This window comes from Bombyx mori, chromosome 1 (genome assembly GCF_030269925.1).
Source record: "Bombyx mori chromosome 1, ASM3026992v2".
Taxonomy (NCBI): Eukaryota; Metazoa; Arthropoda; class Insecta; order Lepidoptera; family Bombycidae; genus Bombyx; species Bombyx mori.
The window spans coordinates 18,995,593-19,020,598 of NC_085107.1; the positions used below are offsets into that span (position 1 = coordinate 18,995,593).

General features: G+C 34.9%; 1 protein-coding gene across 7 annotated transcripts in view; it reads left to right on the forward strand.

Annotated features, from left to right (window-relative positions):
• LOC101745029 (potassium voltage-gated channel protein Shaker) overlaps positions 1 to 25,006 on the forward strand; it is a 527,752-nt gene that overhangs the window by 317,274 nt on the left and 185,472 nt on the right. Inside the window, exon 1 of one of the 7 annotated variants that reach the window (XM_062670789.1) lies at positions 920 to 1,113. The exons of the other annotated variants lie outside the window; for them this stretch is intronic. The gene's annotated coding sequence lies outside the window, so the exon portion shown is untranslated. Of the gene's footprint in view, positions 1 to 919; positions 1,114 to 25,006 lie in introns of those variants that run through there. 7 annotated transcript variants of the gene reach the window in all.

Consider the following 25,006-nt stretch of genomic DNA (forward strand, 5'->3'; position numbering starts at 1 on the left):
TGAAGATCCACCTTCCTTAGGAATCATCGAAATCCATAAAAACCTCTTAACCACAATGAATCTCGTACTCATTAGAAGACAATAGAGTTAAGTTCACCTGCTGTGTTTTCTGCGAACAAAGCTTTGAAAATACCGGTAAATTAGAAGCAGGAAGTATGGAAATGAATGCAGTCACGAACTTCTTTGCAAAAGACTAGTTCAATGCGCGTCTTCTCCACGGAGCTTCCATTGTTTTCAAAAACTTAATGTTAATCGAGTTATCGAATCGAGACAAGTTTTCTCAACTTTCAGAAGTGAAGAGGATACAAAGTACTTTATAGAGTGCGTTTGTTTCTGTTTTGTTATTGAAATAATAAATTATTGCTCTTAAACCATAATCATATTATGTTGTACGTTTCAAAATAATTAAAGTTTGTGAAAATTGTTGTTGTCATTTTATAATCGGGACGTTCATATATTATGTGTCCATTAAGCTCTTGCAAAATGTATTTCGAATAGGCAGGCAGTGCCGCCGCCTCCACTTTTCACGCATCCGCCTATTATCGTTGCATTCATGTATAATTTACTCGTCGCTAATTGACTTTAAAACAGTTTAACGTGTGATTACATTTTAATTGTACCATGAAACGTTCCAGTTCGAAGTAGGCATTCAATGCATTAAAAATACAAAGACAATCGACGTCAAGGACGAGCGTTAATGTTATCTGCAGTGTAACATGTGGCCGGTGGACGATATCGCCGACGTGACGTAGGAGGCCCGAGAGCGGTCTAGGCTCTTTGTGCGAAGCCGAGCTGGTCGAGGGTGCCGCGGGCGGGTTGAAGGCAAGAATGCGGCGTGCGTGCGGGGTGGTGCGCGGCGCGGTGCGGCCGGGGGATGCGTCGAGTGGCGCGGGGCAGGCGCGGGTCGGGCGCGTGCCGCAGTAGCGTGTTACCGCCGACGCGGTCGCTCGGCACCAGTCGCCAACTGTCGGCGCCGCCCGATGCGAGCGCGGAGTGCGGACTCGACCGCGCCGCGATCCGATGCTGGTTCCCGCGCGTCCGATGCACCAACAACCCGCCATGTGCCACCGACTACCATGAGACCGACGCCGACACCGGCCCACTAAACTTTCGGTCAGGTTAGGTTCTTCTAGTTCTTGGAGGATCAAAACTTTTAAAGATGTCGCGCAGAAGTCGGTAGCCGGGATGGTCACTTTCTAACACCTCTAACGTGTTTTTCGAATGCTTAATTATTATTATTTTTAAATGACAAAGCAGAGGCAAAGAGTTTGGATCCGTCACCGCGGATCTGCGTATTTAAATGTCAACCGCCGGATGGTTCTAAAGTTATATAAATGGTAATCGGTCCGGAACATCGCGCTCCGTTTCCCTTATATTAGCTTCTGCGACTTCAAAACAGAATATATCTGCGGAAGTGGATATGAAAGGTCGGCTGGAAATCTTGGTACAGTACTGACAGTGTATTGTTGTCGTCGGCAGGTACGGATCCTGCTATACTTCATAGATCGCGTCAATTTTCTCGCATCATTATCCGCGCCTTCAATCCAAGCGATATAAACGATTTGTATTATTAAATATAGTTTGCGGTAGTATTTGAAAGTCCGCCAAGATTTCGATGGGTAGCACCATCTACAAATATTAATGTCACTAAATGCGCCATTAAAGCGAAGATAGACCCCAACGTCATAATTTAACCTATATTTTAAAATGTCCTTTATAATTAAAAATAAACATATAGTTTTGTTTCCACTTTAGTTTTTTTTTTATTTGTGACTGATAGTCGCTTTCCGCAATTTAGATTTTTTTTATTTCTGTAGTCGTACGAGTCTATTGGAAATGATTCACGAAATTAAAAATTATAGCTTCATATCTAACGCGAGGTGCGGACGGATGCTCTGGGTCGATCGTCATTAAGTCTTCTCTCGCACTTCTGTAATATTCATTTCGTTACGAATGTCTTGGGCCGATTTTAAATCGAATCACTTACTCCGAACGGTTGATATTCGTTTGATTCGTTTCTGATAGCAATAACGTCATTATCATCGATTGCAATCTTTACGGATAGGAGGTAAATCGCCATCACACTAATATACTCAATTTGTCGATAAGAGTTTTCATTATAGTACAACGGCTCATTTATTTGTTTACAATATTTAGATGAATAAACTGTTTAAGCGAAAAATCGTTCTGACAGATGTTGAGCAATTGTATTTGGTACCCTAAGAACCTGTTATTAAGAAAAGAAATTCATTGCGACAGCATTAGACTTAACTCTATTCGCGTCAGGCTAGTTGTTGTATTTTTATCGAGTACGCTACTATATTTCAATGAGACATAACACATTGTGTATGATGGAAAATAAAACGTAGATTATCAGACATTGGATCATTAAAATACAAGATCATACAGTTTAAAAAATATATAATAGATTTATTCTGAATTCGAGTAAGCATTTTCATAATTTGGCCGAAGACGATTCAGAGAGCTAAACAGGCCGTTATAGTATCATTGTTTCGAACGTCAAGAAGGGATGCTGTGACGCTGAGATAAGTGGGGAACATTAAAATTTGAAAGTTTCTAAGAATTGTCGTAGAGAATATTCTTATTCGGAATGACCTTATATTATTATAAAGATACCGAAACATTTTTTTTTTTGCTTAGATGGGTGGACGAGCTCACAGCCCACCTGGTGTTCAGTGGTTACTGGAGCCCATAGACATCTACAACTACTAAACAAGTAAATGCGCCACCCACCTTGAGATATAAGTTCTAAGGTCTCAAGTATAGTTACAACGACTGCCCTACCGAATTCAAACCGAAACGCATTACTGCTTCACGGCAGAAATAAGCAGGGTCGTGGTACCCACCCGCGCGGACTCACAAGAGGTCCTACCATCAGTAAACATCTATAAAATTCATTTTAATAATTATAAAAAAAAAAAAGATTTTTTGTTGAATTCTGAAAATGCAGATTATACACATTATTAAATGAAACGAACCTCTAATTTCAGTTATTATTATACGATTTCATAATTGATTTTCAAACATACTCCGTGACCATTAATATACTTTATTAAAGTGCGCGGTATTACTAAATTATCCCTCGAACGGTAATTTTATCATAATTTTTATTACTGTTTTCGACAAACGAAGATAGCCATAGCATAACTTTTTTTTTTTTCAATAATAATCTTTATAGATGTCAATTTTATGATACAATATCACAATTTCAGGACTAAAAAGATAATAATAGTTATTGAAGTTTAGGATATAATTAATCAAATCAAAAAACTAAAATTACCGACATTTATATTTGAATAATAATTTTAGTATTTTTTCCTTACTTAAGAGAAAACCGACTGCTAAAACATAATTGTATGAAAAACCATTATTACAACGTAAAACCATATAATACATGTTTTTGAAAATAGACTTACAAAATATGTTCAAATATAACTTAGAACTAAACGAAATCCTTGTAAAAAAAAAAACAGTCCTGGGCTAAAAGTTTTCCTACCCCACGTTAACGTTGAACGTTCACGTTAACGTTTACCCCACTGACTGTCTCAGGCTCACACCTCCTTTATATCATCAAAAGAGACTTATCACCCGTCAATCACAAATAAGGAGTCATTAAAAATCGTTAACATCGTCGAAGATCCAAACCGATCTTAAGTTCCTATTGGATCGGTCCCAACAATAACACAATAAAGAGATTCAGCTGAGGCGTTTAATAATCGGCTCTTCTGACTCCGGATTCGAACAAAAGTCCCGCATTCTTCGCAATCACGAGACCGGGTGCTTAGTTTTGGATCGGACATTGATTTAAATCAAATTAAAACGATTCTTTAAACGATGTCCGAATGTTTTTACTGGTGGACAGGACGTAACGCAAACTCGCAAGGGTAGCTTATAGGTTTAGCGGTAGGCAGCGGCTTGGCTCTGCCCCTGGCATTGCTGAAGTCCATGGGCGACGGTAACCACTCACCATCAGGTGGGCCGTATGCTCGTCTGCCTACAAAGGCAATAAAAAAAAAGTATATTCGAGTGATGGACTAGCCCTTATAGAATACAATTGAAACATGGATCTCACAAATCGAGTGTGATTCCCAGTGTGATTACATGAAATACATGTGTGAATACATGAAAGCTATATTAAAACAAAATAATTTCGTAAATAATTTTAATTTTACTGTTTATCAGATTCAAAACACTATAGTTCAAATGAAAAAGAATCACCCTGTAGATTTGTTAATTGTGTATACCGAAGAAACCGATGCGTTCTCAGATTTTATTCCAAAATAACGTATTTATTTTGTATGAAAATCGATCGGCCGCGAAGCTCACGTTGAACTCTAAGTTTCAACAAGCTTTCCTACTGGTAGCTCGGACTGAGCCTGCATGGATCGCCACCGTCATGCCGATTATATCCACAATCCAGAATAAAGCCGCTTTCCGATTTCAGTAGAGTTGTGCTTTACCAACACGCTAGATTAGCTTTGATAACATGGCAACATCACATGTCAATCGTATATGTCGGCGTTAAGCCAGGATTTACACACATAAGTTCTTTTACAATGAAAATACAATACAATTCTATAAAACTTTAACATAACTTGTTTACAACAAAAAGCTACGCCTGAGTTATTCAGTGGTTTTTACACAATTAGCCATTTTGTGTTGGTTAGCAACTACAACTTCTTTTATACAAACAAATGTAATTACTGCGAAACAATTCACAAAACATAGCTTAATATTCAAAATACATATTTTAGTGATTTTACATGACTCACATTTAATTTATTTTACATGAATTACTTTTAAGTAATATTAACTAACATTGTTATTATCCAGCCTAATAATAGATGGCGCCAACAACATCATTGCATAACAATTACAATACTTAATTAAATTATTAGTACTGTTAATTGTAATATAAATTATTATTAATATTTATGCTTTATTCATATTTAATCATTTTAGTCATTTGTGTTTTTAAACAATAATATAAACATTAAACATATTCTGAACATTTTCACATCAAAACAGTGTCTGCTAATTATTAAATATGGTAGAATAACAGTTTAGTTGCTAATAATAAATAAATATTAACATAGAATAAACTAAAATATATATTATTATGTTAATTATTGCCAACAGTGGCGTTTGCGCCCATATATACATATTAACACAATGGAAGTTATACTAAAACTAAATTCATGCACATTCACATAAAGCTAAGTAAGCTCGGTAAATATAAAGAACTAGCGACCCGCCCTCGCTTCGCTTCGGAAACATTAAAACACACATGAAACCATAAAAAAAAAAAAAATTAAAAAAGTAGCCTATGTTCATCAGGGACAATGTCGGCGTCTAATGGAAAAAGAATTTTTCAAATCGGTCCAGTAGTTTCGGAGCCTATTCGAAACAAACAAACAAACAAATCTTTCCTCCTTATAATATTAGTATAGATAATAAGCGTAATACAATAATAAAATTTACATTTAGTATATTAAATAGAGGCTGGCCATCATTTTTCGCAAAGGCATTCTTCATGATTACTGTTAACAATATAGCCAAAAAATACGATGACCCCAAGAAATGAAAAATTCCAAATTAATATCAATAAAATAGATTTAAAAAAAATAGCTTCAACTTTATGTTTCCAACGCCGAGTCTTTTAATATCCGCTGAAAAATATCTCTCAACTAATTAATCGAATTTGCTAATTTAATTTATGCCATACACACCGCCGGGAATAGAGGAAGATGGCGAAACATCATCCAGATAAAGATAATGGGAGGAGATGGTCACGACCCTCAGGCATGAGGATTGAGACTTAGAGAGGAGGAGGACTCAAACTTTTGGAGCGTCTTATTACACAAGATATGACTCTGTAGACCTCACGACACGAATCCCTCTTGAGAGTTAAGGTCTAAGCCTCAATTATGTTCTATGATGGCCTTGACGCCCTCCGAACCGGAATGCCTGACAAGTAGTAGCTAACTAATGTTGTCTATGTACAACTACATCGCATTCTATCCTTTACATTGGCAATTTAAAATACGATCGAAAGAGACGAAATTAATGCGAGATACAGTTGAATTATAGTCAGATTTTATAGTGGGCTTGTAAACATTTCATGATGTATCAACTCTTTATATTATAACTAGAGGTCCCGCAATAGTCGAAATTCGACTATAATTAATTGGAATTGTAAGTTTGTACACTATTATGATTATATTTTATACTTCTATTATCACAAATTTCGCCAAGGCTACACTATAAAAAAATATTAATAAAGAACAAAAATATTTAATCTTATCTCAATTTGACCGCAGACGTCAAGAACAAAAGTTTGACAATAAATGGTATGAATGCGTGTGTGCGTCAAACACATGGTATGTAGTGTGTGTAATGTTTTCTTTATTGATTTAATGTATCTTTTAAGCATTATTTTGAAAAAATATTAGCGCTGTGCACTTCTTCTCTATATTCTCTATAAGTGTGGGAAATTTCATACTCCTCCGTCCGCGCAATTTTCGTAAAAAGGGATACAAAGTTTTTGCTTCACGTATTAATATTATTATAATTATTACTTTATTTCTTAGATGAATAGCAGGAGGTTTGGACTCGTCATATCTTTACAGATAAATAAAACGCGTGTCATTTATTTTTATAACGATTATAACTTCACTTAGAGCACGAGATATTGTACCCTCAATCATAGATACCGTGGTACTGTTTATTGAAGTGAAACTTCTTTAGGCGCGTTGAGAGTAAAATTTAAACTCGCGACAGAAACGTTATGGCCAGAGAGAAAAGGTACAACTTAGGAAATGTGAGAGTGAGAAAATAGACAGAGCGTCTCGCGAACCACTCGACCGTAGAGAGAGGGAACGGACAAAGCGAGCTAGTACTATTTTCTCTTCCTCTGTCTCTGTCTCCGTGTTTGTGCATGCGCGTGTTTGTTTATACCTCTTGACTTCATAGAAGATCACAGTATGAAATTGGAAAAAATTAAGAAAACCACAATTCTACACACCGCAACAGAAGTTTCACTTCTTTCACGTGCACCAAGTTGCACTCGCATCCTTTTTACGTTCAGTTCGAAGGTTCGCATCAATCGAACTAAGATTTTGATGTCATAAACATATGTATAACACAACATGTTAAATTTTAATTATCGAGATTCGCAAGTAACGTAAATATGTCTGAGTTAAAATAATGATGTTTTCAGAACGTTTTGCTTTGAAGAAATGATAGGCGTACATTCGCGTGCGTAATTAAATAAACATTTTTAACCAACGTAAAAAAACATTTAATTTTTAAGAACCAATTTTGTACAATTATTTTTTTATTCAATAAGAAATAAATTAAATGATGACATAAGGCATTCCAAAGGTTTTGCTTATTTCTGCCGATTTCGAAGAGGCAGTTGTTTCATAAAGGAACTGAAATTTGAGTCCGAGCGTTATAATTTCAATATTTCATCAGTATTACAACGTTATCCATCTTTGTATACATATAATAATAATATTTCTTCATTAAAATTACTAGGCTTACAAATAAGTAATAGTCAGCTATTATCGTTTTCAACCGAAAAACATAAACGGGACGATTCAAGTTTAAATAAAAAAATTAACATTTTAATAGCGTTCGTAATTTCGTTTAGTTCCAGTGCACGCTATACGAGAGATCACTTAAATTTTAATTAAGAAATAAACTGGCATGAGACTTACAATGAGAAACATTCTGAATTCAGAAGTGAACCGTTACGTCAGTTTAATTTCGCGATGAAACTTCTTTCTTCGAATTAATAATAAATTCGGTATTTAAATTTTAAACACAGATTAACAACCCAGTAGTGTCGGGTGACAAAAAATTAAACCTATTAAGTATTGGCAAATCTTCCCGTAATATTTAATCAGCTATTTATTTTTAAGATTCTATGATTTCCATCAATTGCCTATGTAATAATACGAATATATCCACATTATTGTAATGAAAACTTATTTTGCACCGTTGCGATTTGAAACATGATAGAATGAAAAAGTTTCACCAAAAAGAAAAAAAAACATGTAAATCTATAATAATTGGGAAGCAACGATATAGAAATACTCTTAAAGGTTCCATAGCCATCGTGTGTGCACTGCAAACATCTTTTTTTTTCTATTTAATTTTCTTAAAAATTGGGGGAAGGTAATTTATTTTTATTTTTTTAAGAAATTATACGTTTTGTTAGTAAGTATTAATTATAATCTATGTTAGTAATTTTAAAACCTAACACTTTTTTTATTGTCCTATGTAGGCAGACGAGCATACGGCCCACCTGATAATCAGTGGCTACCGTCGCCCATGGACTTCAGCAATACCAGGAGTAGAGCCAAGCCGCTGCCTACAATATCTATAACCTATAACTATAACTATCAGACTATCCATTAAAATGTTTTCCTTCCAAGTGCCCGCTGCAAAGGCTATTAATTAGCAGTCTCTCGATACGATGTTCAGAAGACCGTTGCCATTGTCATGCACCCAACGCAATACCGATGCACTTCTCTTCCTCATTATTGCCAAACATTGTGGATGCACTACAAAAGGGCGGCAGTGACAACATCATCTTAAACGCATTATTTATTATACCTGGATGACCGATCTTTGCTTGTTTTTTTTTTTGATAAATTGTTTTTTTTAGAAATTATATTTAAATACCTACGAATTACATATTGATAAAATTATGAAATATGAATAATATTTTTCGATCTTACCGACAGAATAATAAAAAAATATGAACTGGTTATTTAAAGAAAAAAATCAAAATTATCGATAAAGTTGATTATTGAAAACACGAATAAAACAACATTTTCTGAAAATAAATCGTAGCTAGATCGATTTATCGCCCCCCAAATCGCCTGTATATTAAATTTTATGAAAATCGTTGGAGCTTTTCTGAGATTCAGATTATATATATTTATATACAAGAATTGCTCGTTTAAAGATATAAGATAAGATAATGTGCCTAGGCTAGGGATGATAGCGTCGTGGTACCTATTGAGGTCAGGTAAAGAATGAAAAAAAAACTCGTGTTTTATCTATTCCAAAAATTGGCTCTTTAATTAAAAGTGGAATAGCAGTCCATAATTTCATCATCAGGTTCGCCTCATATTTTTACAAGCTAACGTAATATTTTCCGATGGCGCGGTTCGGAGTTTTATTTTATAATCGAACACGTCTCTGGAGTTTCCGTGGCGCGGAAATTAAATTACGGGCAAAATCAGGTATTTTTATTTTTACTTACCGTTAACGTAAGCGGTGTGGTATAGAATTTTTGGTACATTATTATGTTGACCTACTTTTTTTAAAGACCCATCTTCTATACGTAATTACTTATGTAATTTCTTTATCCATTTAAATTTTATTTTCTAGAATTATAAACTATATTTATTATGCAATTTGCTAAAAAAAAATCTAAATCTAATCTATATATGGACGCGTAAATACTGACTCATATATCCATATATCCATGATATTGGTCGACCAAATTCATTACAATTAAAACATTTAGAATTTGGATTATCCGACCTTGTTCCTCTAATGTCTAGGGCTAAAGTATCGGTAGAGAATTTTCGTCAGCTATACAAAAACAGCCATCACGACCATTATCGTTTTCATTGCTTTTTTAACGCTTAAACAAGCTGACTACCCGCTCGGTGTTAAGTAGGAATATCGCGAATGGCGTGGCACTTGAGATTGGCTCAGCTGTAGAATACAATAATTGTCTCTGAAAACAAAAGAAACATGATTATTTCACGGCAGAAATTGGAAAATAAATATTTAAATTTGTTTCCTTGAAAATAAACTCTCTTCTTTTTCTCCACCTTATCCCACTAGGGGTCGGCACAGCTAATTTTTCTCTTCCATTCTCTTCTATCAGCCGTCATCTCAACACTCACTCCTCTCTCTCTCTCATATCGTCATTCCACTCACACTTCATCCATGTCTTTTTTGGTCGACCTCTTCCCCCTCTGCCTTGCACTATCATTTCCATACATCTCCTAGTCACATACATCTTCTCTCTACGCATCACACATCCATGTTCCTTGAAAATAAACTTTCCGTTTAAAATGCTCTTCCTCCTCCTCGCGTCGTTTTCCTCATTACTGAGGATCGTGACTCCCCCGCTGCATCAGTTTCGCCCGTACGATTTCCCTCCATCTGCTACGATCGTTAGCTTCATGAAGGACATTGTGGAAGTTGATGCTTAGAGAAGATCGTATTTAGTCCGACCATCTCGTGGGACTGCGTCCTCTGGGACGTTTGCCATCTACCTTTCCTGTCACCATCAGCTGTTCTGGATTGTGCCCCTCTTTACGAGCAATATGTCTGAAAGCTTAGTTTTGATACGAAGCTCTCTCAGTAAAAAATGCTCTTAATATTCCGGTATGTTTCTCGGAGATAGTACGTGGGTGGATATTCATTGTGAACGACCTGTAGCCCTAACGCTGTGGACGTATGCGAGAGTCCGTTTCCGCTTATCAACAGGTGGAACGAAAAGCAAACATTATTAACTCGCTATTTATCTGCGGCAGGCAGAACGGCACGATGCCGATCGCTTAGCGTATTGTATGGTATTTAGATCTTGTTACATGTGAAATCGTTTTTTTTTTTGAACGAAGTTCCATATGGGACGATGCGGAGGGGTACCCTAACCGGGAAAAAACGTCCGTAACGTAAGATTTTTATTAGTAATACGTGTGTATTACTAATAACAGTCTGTGTAGCGTAAGACTTAACTTTGTAATAACGTACAAAAAATAATATATTTTTTTTATATACTTTTTATATTTGAATTTGTATATCCTTTATATACTTACTTGCGAATTTCAGGGAAAATGAATATCTTAATAATTATTGTCAACAACATGTTTGCATATATGCTATTAAAAAGATAAATGGAAACATATCTGAGTTCAATCAGTAAATTACAATATTATATAGTCGCCCAAACTGAAGTATAATCACAAAATTGATTTAATTTAACGTTTTAATAAATAAAACAATGAAACTGAATCTTCTAAAATATTCATGTTTGGATATAAAAACACAATGTGTAAACCTAATTCATCATCATCATCATCATCAACAGCCCACAGTCGTCCACTGCTGGACATAGGCCTCTCCCAATCCACACCACTAATGTGCGAAACCTAATTAAATTAATATAAATAATTCTTAGGCAGTGAATAGATCTTTTTTTAAAAATAGAATAGCATCTGGTAATAAAAGTGGACTTGAAAATTTAATAAAGTCGTGAAATTATCGATCGTGTATTGTGCACTCACAACGATCATTACAAACAAACTAATCCGGCTGAAGCGTATTTAAAGATACGAAGGGTAGAATAGACCTTAAATAATACCCCTTAATAAAGCAACCATAAAGTTAATGCTGACCTTTTCGTAAAGTTTAAAACAAACCTCTTAAATTTCTTGATACCGAAAACAGTTGGGCCCATTCCCGTAGGGGTACATAGAATACTCGTACTTACCTCTAACGAAACTAATATAGAAGTGTATCTATATATTAATACGTGAAGCAAAAACTTTGTATCCCTTTTTACGAAAATTGCGCGGACGGAGGAGTACGAAATTTTCCACACTTATAGAGAATGTAGAGAAGAAGTGCACAATGCTAATATTTTTTGAAAATAATGCATAAAAGATACTTTAAATCAATAAAGAAAACATTACACACATACTACATACCATGTACTTGACGCACACATGCATGCATACTATTTATTGTCAAACTTTTGTTCTTGACGTCTGTTGTCAAATTGAGAATAGATTAAATATTGTTTGTCTTTGTTAATATTTTTATAGTTGTAGTCTTGGCGAAATTTGTGATTATAGAAGTATAAAATACAATCATAATAGTGTACAAACTTACAATTCCAATTAATTATAGTCGAATTTCGACTACTGCGGGACCTCTAGTTAAAAGAATTGTACGCAACTCTTTTGATAAGTCAGCTTCGGCAACAGGAATGACTCGTGTGCAGTGCGCGCCTCAGGGGGAAATGGAAAATGATTGGGGTCGGATTAAAATTTCACCTCTTAATTGGTATTGTTAATTTGCGGAATTCATTTTCAATGGAAATTGCTGTCTGATGGTTTTATTGACGACTTCGTACTCTGCTATTATATTTAATTCGTATTGTTTAATACATTTTTTTTTTAAACGATTAGATGAAATTTAACTACCAAATAATTATTGAAATTATTTAACAAAATAAAAACACGCTTAAAATTTTAAAGTGTCGAACGAAATAAAAATAACATAAGTAGGTATAGAGAAAAATCTTTTTTTGTAATGAATTGACGGATGAAATATTTTTATTTCGACCCTTTTATTTAAACTCTAACTCTACAAGAGGCCTCATCATTGTCTAAGTAACCATGAGGTCTTTGACAATGAGACATCGAGGCTCCTGGGATTGTCCTCCATAACAGTAATCACGTACCACGCCATCTTTAGTTATGACTTTAACAAAGTAAATTACAAATTTTAATTGTTATTCCCATTACAAAACTGAGCTGAATAGCTTGGTTTGTTTGTTTGTTTGTTTGTTAATGTCCGCACGTCGTTTATCCGTTTGAGTTGAAACTTCGTGTAATTAATGTTTGTATGGCTTATCGCGGTTAGGTAGGTGACACGCGAATAACTCAAAATAAGACTTAACTACTCGTAATAAAGCGTCTGTTTACAAAACAATATATATAAACAGATTTGTCCCCAATGCGTTGATTATTACGCAACACGATACAGTTTACTGGTGGTAGGACCTGTTGTGAGTTCGCGCGGGTAGGTACCGCCACCCTGCCTATTTCTGCCGTGAAGCAGTAATGCGTTTCGGTTTGAAGGGTGGGGCAGCCGTTGTAACTACTGAGACCTTAGAACGTATCTCAAGGTGGGTAGCGCATTTACGTTGTAGATGTCTATGGACTCCAGTAACCACTAACACCAGGTGGACTGTGAGCTCGACCACCCATCTAAGCAATAAAAAAAAAGTTCAGGGAAGATTTTCTTGATAGTATAATCGAAGATAGATGCCGTGCGAATATTTTCAACACATGTACTTTATATACCGTTAAAGAGACTTATAGACACCGCGGAGCGTTTTTTTTTTTTTTTTTTTTCCACAGGATAAATTCTCCGGATCCCCACCCACACGGTGGGGTATGTGGGAGTCGAACCTCCTGTGGTTAGCTTTCAGTTGTGCAATATAAATCCGAAATATCTCAAGAAGGTATTGCGAGTAAAACCTTATGGTTTCATGAATAAGTCTAAAGATGTTTAGTTAATCGTTTTCAGTGTAGAATCCCATTACAGAATCCGTTTTACGACCGAACTTCACAATGTTAGTATGAAACGCGAAACGAATAATAAAATGGCTTTATTGTCTTCATGAAGATTGAACTTTTTATTAATGAAATTGCTACTTTAAAATGTTATCTGCTAATATCGTGGGCTCTAATAAATTTATTGCTCACTTTGTTAATTTTATAGACAGATTTGATGTTTTGACTTGAAGTTGGTTCTAGTTTGCCGATCAGATTTCTTCTAGCTTTTCGCACGGAGTATATATTCCGTATGCTCTATGGGGAGTGCTCTGAGGATTTATTTTAGATGATCCTATATTTCATCCACAATGCATTTCCAGAGATCATTAGTGCCATGTTCTAATCGCCTCTGGAATGAACTCCTCTCCAAAGTATTTCATGAGCGCTGATATGATATGACCTGTTCTTCTTCAAACGGATCTTGCGGATAATATCAATGGTAGGCAGCGACTTGGTTGTACTCCTTGCATTGCTGATGTCCTTGAGCGACGCTCACCACTCACCATCAAGTAGGGTTTGTTAAATAGAAAATATTGTTTTTTTCTATTTCTTGAAACACAAATTACTGCCATATAGGTTAGTTTATGCCTTCATATAATAGTGTATTTAATATATGAACCTCATTTGAATATTACAATCTTGATACAAGCCTTTGAACCTTGTGGCAATCTGTCGATTGAAACTCTCTATCCATGGTAACATTCAACGCTGTTAATCTTTGGCATGATATCGCAACTTCAAATTATAATGACGTTTAAAATACCGTGCAAATCTCATTCAATTCTTTTCTCCCCTGCTTTGATCGTGCTTAATACTAATACTACTGATTAGGACTAAAACTACTTGCACAACCAAATCTTTTCTATCACAAACAAAAGACGTTTCATTAAATATATCAATAGAACTGTACGAAGATATTCGACTAATAATATACCAAGGGAATAGAGGTTTGAAAAATTGCATGTGGCTTCATATATGGTTTGTGTAATGGGTCCAGTGACTCTGTTCTCTTTGTCACAAACTCCATATTAATATAAAAATGCTTAATATTACCGCGAAAGTTAAGCAAATAATGACTATTTACGATTCACATGAGAACGATAAGTTCCAAATTCAAATATTATAATGTTACTGTTTTTATTTATCGTTACAGTATTTATTAGGGTCAGACTATGAATTATGTACTGTTTTAAAATATCTTGTCTATTTTCTAAGTTGCGATGTGCTATATTCGGATAAGAAACTAATAAGTCCCGTGTCTTTTGTTGCTACTTTTCAGTGGTGAAACCCTATTTCGAATCGGTGATATACTCATGACTACGTAAAGAAAACTTTAAGGCTAATTGAAATAAAAATATTATTTATTTATTTATTATTGAACTATGAATACATTTTTTTGAAGTTAACGACTCTAGCGATCATATTCCTGACTGTTGTAGTAGCCTCTGACTAAACTTTCAGATTACTTAATCAAACAACTCTTTCCGAAAGACCTGTTAATATTTAGTCTGTGTTTGGTACATATGACATTTTCTTTGGTAGTTACGAGCGAAATATATCGGAGACACAGCCCTAAAAAAATTCTAGGTTGCAGTAACGTCGTCGAGTGAATTTTGAAGCAATAATTATAAAACTATACGTACAACTTCAACGGTGCCAGGAACACATCGCGAAATTCGAAATACGACTAACGGTCGTCCCATGAATAATTAAAACTTTTGCTACAACTATCGTTCGTATTTGATTTTCCCAGGGAAACGTGAAGTTACGTCGTATGCGCATGTTTCGTGAAATACAAGGCTAGACTTTAATTGTAAATTAGATGTCATCGCAGCCCTAATAATAAAAGATCGGGCGGGAACATTCTGGGTTTCCTGCAAAGAAAACTTCTGCCGTTATTGACGTGACAACGTCTTATAATTCGATGGAGCCAGCTGGACGCACCAAAAAACATGACTCGTGCGGCGTTACCTCGCACTTAGGTGTTCCATTTAAGGCTTGAAGTGCAAGCGAGAGCGCGCAACGAGCGACAAAGAGGCACAATCGGCCTCCGCGTTCGGCAACGTTCGACATCTGTCTCTCTCCTACTTGAGTGAGCGATGCATCCACGTAGACAGCTGCTATACAATAATACGTTTACATGTTTTCGTCAAGTATGAAGTTCAGTGAAAATTGAATGTGGTGTCAATTGTTTAAAGCAACGATAATTGCGATAGTTAAAAAATGAAACCATTCCATCAGTATTTTCTTATGACCTTGTCACGTTCAACTATCGTCAGTAAAACGACTTTACAGACAACCGATTTTTATAAAGTAGCTCACAAATAAAGCTTTTTTTTGCAAGCATAATATTCGCCTCTGTTGAATAAATAACTAGCGCTTATATTTCGGTAGTTAATAATTATTAGAACTGACTTGGTCGACGTTACGCAGAAGGAAGCCACAAACGTACGCTCCAAAGATATTCTCTTCGCTCGTGAATTCTGGAATTGGGTCGTGGATGCGGCGACAGCCGTGGCTACAACTCCGAATTGTATTATGAGGTTCTAATTTTCGAAATTAAATATTTGTTTATAAATTTCAATTAAATTTATTATTAAATAGTTCCCCACAGCTTCCCTCGCTTGAGTAGTTGAGGTCTATTTGACTAGGACGAAGACCCGTGCTTGGCAGTCGGAAAACCGTGAGCTTTATTCTTTCCCACGGCTTTGACCAGAAGTACAGATATACAAAAAAATCATTTAAATCGGTTCAGTAGTTTGACGTGTAGACTTAGAAATGTCTCACAGTTTGTTGTGGCACTTACGTTATTGATGTTTATGGGCTCTGATGACCACTTTACATCAGGTGGGTCGTGAACTCGTCGACCTATCTTAGCAGAGAACGAAAAAGCTATTGTTGAGTATATTTCGCTGTTTCTCTAAAAAACAATAAAATAAAATAAACTTTATATTTTCTTGTGATATGATATTAGGATTCAGACCATGCAGACGGCAATGCGGTAGGTAGCGATTCGCATATTTCTTCGACTGTCAGTTTCAGAACCTTCAAGGAACCGTCTTGAGTTATCCGCGTAGCACATATCTCCCCTTCGCATAGTTCGCGACCCAGAGATTCTGTACTGGATGTGAACATATTCCTGATTCCTGTACGTGTTCACGTAATAACTAACACGTAACAACACCTAGGATTCCATGACCTTTACATGTATGTATTTATTTACTACCTACTACTACTATTACTATCGATTAAACGAATAAAGTGTTTTTTTTTATTGCTTAGATGGATGGACGAGCTCACAGCCCACCTGGTGTTAAGTAGTTACTGGAGCCCATGGACATCTACAACGTGCCACCCACCTAGATATATAAGTTGTAAGTTCTCAGTATAGTTACAACGGTTACCCCACCCTTCTTATACACATACTTATATATACACACTTATATATGCTAGTGGTCGCCCGATAGTCGAAATTCGACTATAATGAATTGAAATTATAAGTTTGTACACTATTATGATTCTATTTTCAAAGACTATTATACTTCTCTGATCACAAATTTCGCCAAGACTATACTATAGAAAAATATTAATAAAGACAAACAATATTTAATCTATTCTCAATTTGACCACAGACGTCAAGAACAAAAGTTTGACAATAAATACCTAAATAGTATGAATGCGTGTGTGCGTCAAATACATGGTAGTGTGTGTAATGTTTTTTTTTATTGATTTAATGTATATTTAGGCATAATTTAAAATAATATTAAGATTCTGCACTCCTTCTCTATATTCTCTATAAGTGTGAGAAATTTCATACTCCTCCGTCCGCGCAATTTTCGTAAAAAGTGATACAAAGTTTTTCCTTCACGTATTAATATATAGATATCTTACACTCAAACTTACTTATACACATTAAGTACAGTTTTTTTTAAATATCATAGCGTGGAACAGTTTTATTTACAGTTACAGTTACACTATTTACAGTTTTATAGCGTTATGATAAGCGAATTGTTAATTTCAAAATCGAATGGTACATACACGTGAAACGGATCTCTGGAAGCGCACGGAAAGAGCACATCGTTTACAGGTAATATATATGAACTCTGGTCCGATATTATCTCAAACACTTCTTTGTTAATAGCTTTGTCCGTCCCAAGGGATAAGACGCCGCTGTATGTATTCCTATCAAACCGTGCCGGTATTTAAGTAATTATTAGTATTGAATCACGTCTATGTCATGTATGGCAAATGGATACATTAATGCTTTAACTCCGTGTCCTTATCCAATATTAATGTTATTTCATTAATGAGTTCCGTTATTGACTTGATATCGCATGTACTATTCACAGCACACACAATTTCATCTCTCGGTGCAATTAAAAAAAAAAACAAGTCATTTCCATCTTTATTTGTTTCTAAAAGGTATTTTGATTATCGTAAGATTACAAGTCGTCACATCCTTTTTTTTTATTGCTTATGTGTGTGGACGAGCTTACAGCCCACCTGGTGTTAAGTGGTTACTGGAGCCCATAGACATCTACAACGTAAATGCGCCACACACCTTGAGATATAAGTTCTAAGGTATCAGTATAGTCACAACGGCTGCCCCACCCTTCAAACCGAAACGCATTACTGCTTCACGGCAGAAATAAGCGGGGCGGTGGTACCTACCCGTGCGGACTCACAAGAGGTCCTACCACCAGTAATCACAAGAGGTCCTACCACCAGTAATTATGTGTCAGCAAACGGATTTAATTTAATTCGGATACTGACATTTAATTGGCGCTCGGGGTTTTTGAAATTTAAAACGTACAGCTGGCAGCTATACACGGCTTCACCAGACCACATAAACTAATGAATTCGGTCCTTGGGGATAAACAGCTTGCAGGTGAAATGACTTTAAAGCTACTAAGCTCTAAACTTTCAGGTGATAAAAGACAAAGTATTTCGAACAAAATTGTATCTCGCAAGCACTAACACGCGGCTTATTTAAATCGTTATTTGTAGAGTCTTTACACCACATCAAATATTGTTTCGTTAAGGTTTTGTACGACTGTGAAAAGGGTAGAGTTAGACGAACTCCGGCTTCTTCGAATAAATAAGATTACTTCTCTACTACCCGTCTCTACTACTCATCACAGTAACTAAGTTAACTGATTGGACAATTCAAAGCCGTTATAAAGTCCAAATCAGATTACAAGTATATTTTGGCATTAGAGAGACTAGGTTATCTGGACACTAGACCAAAAAGAACTTTAATATGAAAGTAGACGGTAATGTAAGGGGAAGCGTACCAAAAAGTCTAGGATGAACCGTATGAAAGAGGATACGCGATAGAGGCGTGTGAGTGTGGAGTACTGTAGAGATGACGTATGACAGGCTTGAATAGACTCCATATTAGAGCAAGAACAAGAAGAATATAACTTGACACTAGGCACATAAAGTCGAATATGCGACAATTTAAGAAAAGTAATTTATTGTTTTTTTTTTTTAATTTATTCAAAACCCAACAGGTGTCAAAAATATGGACTTATGTTCTGAAATATTATCTCGTTAAAAGATTGTCCAGTAGTAAGGGTTTTATGATTCGAAAGAAAAACGATTCTATCACACGAACGTGAGTTTTAAAATTTTCACAGATCAACATTTCATATTTCTATTAAGAAACACGTTGTAGTGAAAAATTTCAAAATACTCGTCAAAGCTGCCTAAGCCCATCCTGGTCTCCTGTAGGCAGGGTTAATAGCAGTGTCAACAAAATAAAATTCATGCCTGTTCGATAAACAAACAGTTTGATTGATCTGTATTTTATAAAACAACAAAGCATTTGGTAATTTTTCACCAAAGCTTGTTCTCTGAGTCAGTTATTATTTTATTTTGTCGCTGTCACCCGCAATACTGTAATTCGTGTTTTCATACCAGCGGCGGCTCGAGATTATTGAATTTACATCATTCTCTATAGAATACTTTGAAGTGTATTTACGCAATACTGACACCCTCAAATGACGTTATTTTTCCGCAAGATTGTAAATAAGTACATTTTTACAGACATCAAGGCTATCTCCGCACGTTTTATAAAATTTATATTATTGTGTGCTCCTTTTTTTGGCTCTAACAAAAAATCCTGAAATTGTTTGAAGCTATAACTGTGCTGCGTTTCCAATACGCCAGTTCATTAGATATTCGTAAAAGTACCATAGCATTGTCAGTATTTAATAAACATAACTTAATCAATGTAACTATACTTGAGACCTTAGAATCTCAAGGTGGATGGCGCATTTACGTCGTAGATGTCTATGGGCTCCGGTAACCACTTAACATCAGGCGGGCTGTGTAAGTGTAAATCAATTTCTCAGAGAAATTAACCAAAAAAAAATTGGTAAGTTTGCTTACTTTTTTTTTGAACTTATTCTAAAAGTTTTCAAAGTTATCAAGACTGTGTGTGTGTGACAAAATGGACACACACAGTATCAAACACAAAACAGAGATCATTAAGGCTGTGTTAAAATTAATCGTATCATTTGTCGAAGCATCAAACAGTGAACGCGCAATTAAATGACAAGATTTTGAAACGCGCCCGCTGCTAGTAGCTCAACTTAATTATATTATTATTAATTATTAAGTCACGATGGTTGATACGGAACTGACTTGCTCTACAGAGTATATTGCATCAATATATGGTTAGCCTCAGTTACTGCCTTATCCAGAATTTGAAGCTTAACACGTAGTGTTCTTAACAGTAAACAGCTTCAGACGCGGACCAAATATCTATCTATATATTTATACAAAAGCCGATGTGTGCGTCTGATTCCGATGAAATTTTCAGGAAAATTGATCCCGTGACGCTTTTGCTAGCTATCGGAGCAAAGTCAAGTCAAAGATCGCCCAGGAAAGTGGGTCACATTTGACTAGCATATCATAATAGCATATCATTGTTACTGGTGGTAGGACCTCTTGTGAGTCCGCGCGGGTGGGTACCACCACCCTGCCTATTTCTGCTGTGAAGCAGTAATGCGTTTCGGTTTGAAGGGTGGGGCAGCCGTTGTAACTATACTTGAAACCTTAGAACTTGTATCTCAAGGTGGGTGGCGCATTTACGTTGTGAATGTCTATGGGCTCCAGTAACCACTTAACACCAGGGCTGTGAGCTCGTCCACAAATCAAAGCAATAAAAAAAAATGACTAATGCATCGGTGTTATTAATGGCAAAAGCAACAACACCCACAGATACACAACAATCCCTAAGAAAGGCAAACGAATATTTGTCATTTATAACATTTTGCTATAAAACACGAACAAACAGTTTTTGTGATGGAATTCAGAATATAGAAGAGATAACGTATGCGGAAGTGACATCAGAGGATTTGCATATGAAAATTGAATAAGTTGAATTGTTAACCGTGATACGGAAGGGACCCTCAGATGCGGGAATCTCGTATATTTTTCCGACCTGGCGACTATTTCAAAGTGATTAACCACTATTTTTAGTAAAAAAAAAATACCTAAGTAAAGAGGGTAAGCCTTGTTGCAATCAAGAATTTATTCTAATCGATTATTTATGGTGCTTGGTAGAATTTAAGACTGAATATAGGGTTGTGTACAGAAATCGATAATATCGTAAAAGCTTAGTATTTATCATAGTATTTAAATGTTTTGAAAAATAAATTTGCGAACCTTTTAAAATAAGAATGATATAATAGTATATCTAGTATACTAGATACATAGACTACTCTATACTAGATATTACCCGGTGCATCACTGTCTATATATCAATGTAAAAATGGAATCTGGGTAGTAGTGGATTATAGCGTTTGCCTCAAACCTCCACTTCAGCTATAAATCCTCAATACATTAAAATTTGACAGGATTACAAATAATATTATTTAGCGTTTTTGAGGTCATTATTGAAGGACGATAATACTGCACAGGATTCGTATATTTTGAGACACGGGTACTTTAAAACGATCGTGACTTGACCGTTAATTCTGAACGTTTTCTGATTATAAACATATTCAAGAAACTCTAGACTTTAAATATGGAAATTAAAAACGACAAAGATAATGTTTGGGTAACGACAAATGGAGGGATCTTCCACTTGAAGGCGAAGTTATCTGGTAGACCGACGTTATTGTTGTTGCCGTTAGCGAGATTCAGGCATCTGTCAAATTTTGCTAGCGAGATTCAGGTGTCTTATATTCTCTGATAGCTACATATATAATTATGTAATAAATATAAGCACCAATTAAAATTTGGAATGAGAGATTTTTTTTATTATTTGAGGGAACGTTTTACCTAAATAACTATAAGGCTTTAAAAACGTACACTCGGTTCTCGTCATTGTACTCAATTATTATTATTATATATTTATTCATAAAAATTCTCATACATTAAAACGGTTACAGTCTCACAAATAGATACCTCCAATGCCTCCTCACTTCCGGGAGCGAAACAATAATATATTTTGAATAACTATGTACAAACAGAAATAACAGATAAAACACATTTATTCTGTTCTCTAATTTTTACGCACGAAAATCATATAAGAAAATTACAATGAAAAACATTCACGCTATCACCGCTTGACTAGCACAGGGCTGATTCAGTGTTGGTTATCAGTTGCGCTAAATGAAGAATGTGTTAGATGAAACGTCTATAACATACCATATAATAAAATACACATAATAAAATAATAAATAATATACATATAATAAAATAATATACATATAATAAAATAATATACAATATATAATAAAATAATAAAGACAACTAAAAATTATAGCATAATCTAAGAGCCGAAAGGGACATCATTTAAAAAATGTAATAAAATCTTTGTAAATTTCCAGTCAACATTTTGATGGGATTCGACATTGATTTAAATATACAGTTATATTTCAACTCTCTGGGATTCGAGACTAAAACAGGCGTAAGACTGGTTACCATAGAAACACTAAAATATAACAATTAGCCACACATGAGAACATGTGTTATTAGTATCAAAGTCGGACTGATTCGATTTTATATTATGATTTTAAATAAATAAATAAGTTTTTACAAAGCAGTAGTTGGATGATTATTTAAATTTATTTCAATATCTCCCGTAAACATTTAAAAAAAAAAATACTTTTTTGAAGTTAAATTTATGTAATAATATCGATCGAAACAGATTTGTTTGTAGAAAGGGCAAAAAAATGAGTAAAAAATAAAAGAAAGATGAAAACACATAATACATATTTTCTAACAAAACTGCAGTCAACTGTGAATATATGGTAAAAAATTTGAAATAATTTAAATATTCTAGATTGTTCTGTCTTTTTTTTCGCTTGTTTATTACTAATAACTATTTTTGTGTAATGCTGAATCGTTTGACCCTTATATGCCAGTATCCATTTCTAATAGCAACGCCTCTACAAAAACTCACTCCGAAATCTGTAATTAATACATTAATTAATTAAAGTATTGACACAGCTTATGGTCACTACACATTCTTAGTTCAATTAATCGTAAGCATAGTTATGTTGACTACAATCAGCTATTTTTGATGTGCATAGTTATTCGACAGAATGCACCAAAAATCAAAAGAGGTATGGTAAGTGATAAACAATATATTTGCACTAAACGAGTCGCTTTGCAGACACATTTGAATGTGTTTTTACGTTTTTTCCGGATAAACCCCAGTATATTAAGTCACGGCCGTATCGCGCTTATAATCGGATCGTACCGGATAAGATCGAACCGGAGCCGACTGAGCACCCAGGTCGTTTTTCAACCTCGTTACCGGGTTTTTCGCGGACCCCCGTTTAAGTAGACATAATTCCTACAACTTCTTGTTAAGTCGCAAGGAATGCGATAGTTTTAGTACAAGTTCAATTGATTCGGGATTGATTAAAAAAAAAATCGGGACCTTTTTAATACGCTTTTATTAGCTTCAGACGTATATATGTTTGTAAAGGAATCTTTGAACATGATTTTGACCCCATTCAAAACGTCGGATTAACTCGAAATTTGGTATACGTATTAAGGATCGACGACAATTCAATCTAAAAAAAATTAAAAAAGAAAACGAAAAATATGAAATTCAACAAAAAAATTAAAAATAAATAATAATGGCGTGCTTTCCCCACGGTTTTTTTTTACAAAAAAATTATGTTTTTCTTACACTATTTTTAATTCAAATTTATTAAAAAATATTTTCAATTTTTTAGTTGGGTTTTCTATAAAAGCGTATTTTGTTAGTTTTTTTAAACTATAATTTATTTAAATAGAATCACTGAAGAACGATTTATTTACTGTTCTGTTTGACAACCCGCTTAATTTCAGGAGGTTAGCAGAGCATTTAGGCATTAAGAGTGTTTTTCTGTCATTAGTTAATGATAGAAATCCTCCAGCGGAAAATAGTCATTAGTTAATGATAGAAAGTCTCCAAAAGGGAATGAAAGATTACGGCAGAAATAGACAAGTAGACGGTACGTAGTCGTGCATTTCCACAATGCGCTCTACCACTCATAATGATTGTTAGAAAAATAAAGTAGCAACATCTGAAAGTGACAGTAGCTTTTCCGTTAGTTTCTCGAGCTTTGAGCAAACATTGAATAACTCGTTTGAAAGGTTCTCTGTGATACGCTTTCCAGTGGAAATTGACTTCTTCGTTGCACAGAGAATACAATTTACTTCAATTTAAGAGAGCGCCATTTCATTTCACCAATATTGGAAAGTAAGCGATTGTGGACGTTAAATGTTTTATACAAAGTAGCTTTTTTCGTTGAATGTAAAAAATTAACGATTATTTAGTTATTAATTTGTTATTTGGAAACTAATATTTGACTCTTTATAAAAATGATATAATCTACTAGATTGTAGTGGGAGCAATGCTAAAAATTCATTTATAACCCGAATTATACCGATTTCAAATAAAAGAAGGAATTCTCAATTGCTTGCGTTGTATCGTTTTTTTTTGTTACCTGAATTGGTGAAAGATCTCACGGCCTATTTGGCGTAAGAGATTATCGGAATCCTTAGATAGTTAATGCCGCCATCCGCGTTAAGACACGAGTTTCGATTATATTCTATAACTATCATCCCACTCTTCAAACCGCAAGGAATAAAGGCGCGGTTGAAATAAGCACGATACTACGAACTACCCGTCTAGACTTAGAATACGCCAGTAAATATACAAATTTAATAATAATACTCTTAAGTTTGTGTCAAATAAATGGTAGTGTAAGTAATGTTTTCTTTATTGATATATAAAGTATCTTTTATGCATTATTTAAAAAAAATATTAACATTGTGCACTCCTTCTCTATATTCTCTATAAGTGTGGGAAATTTCATACTCCTCCGTCTGCGCAATTTTCGTAAAAAGGGGTACAAAGTTTTTGCTTCACATATTAAGATATAGATTACTATTACTTAACTGATGACTATTGTAAATTGCCCTACAATAATTTAAAGTTACAGCAAAAGCTACTTATTCTCGCTTTCACTATTCGCGGATTAAAAATGCGTCCCAATTCCTACATTCGTAGCTAAAGATTTCGTTATTCGCGGAGCTAATCGGTACATCGGTACATAAATTTTTGCTTCACATATTAATATATAGATTGG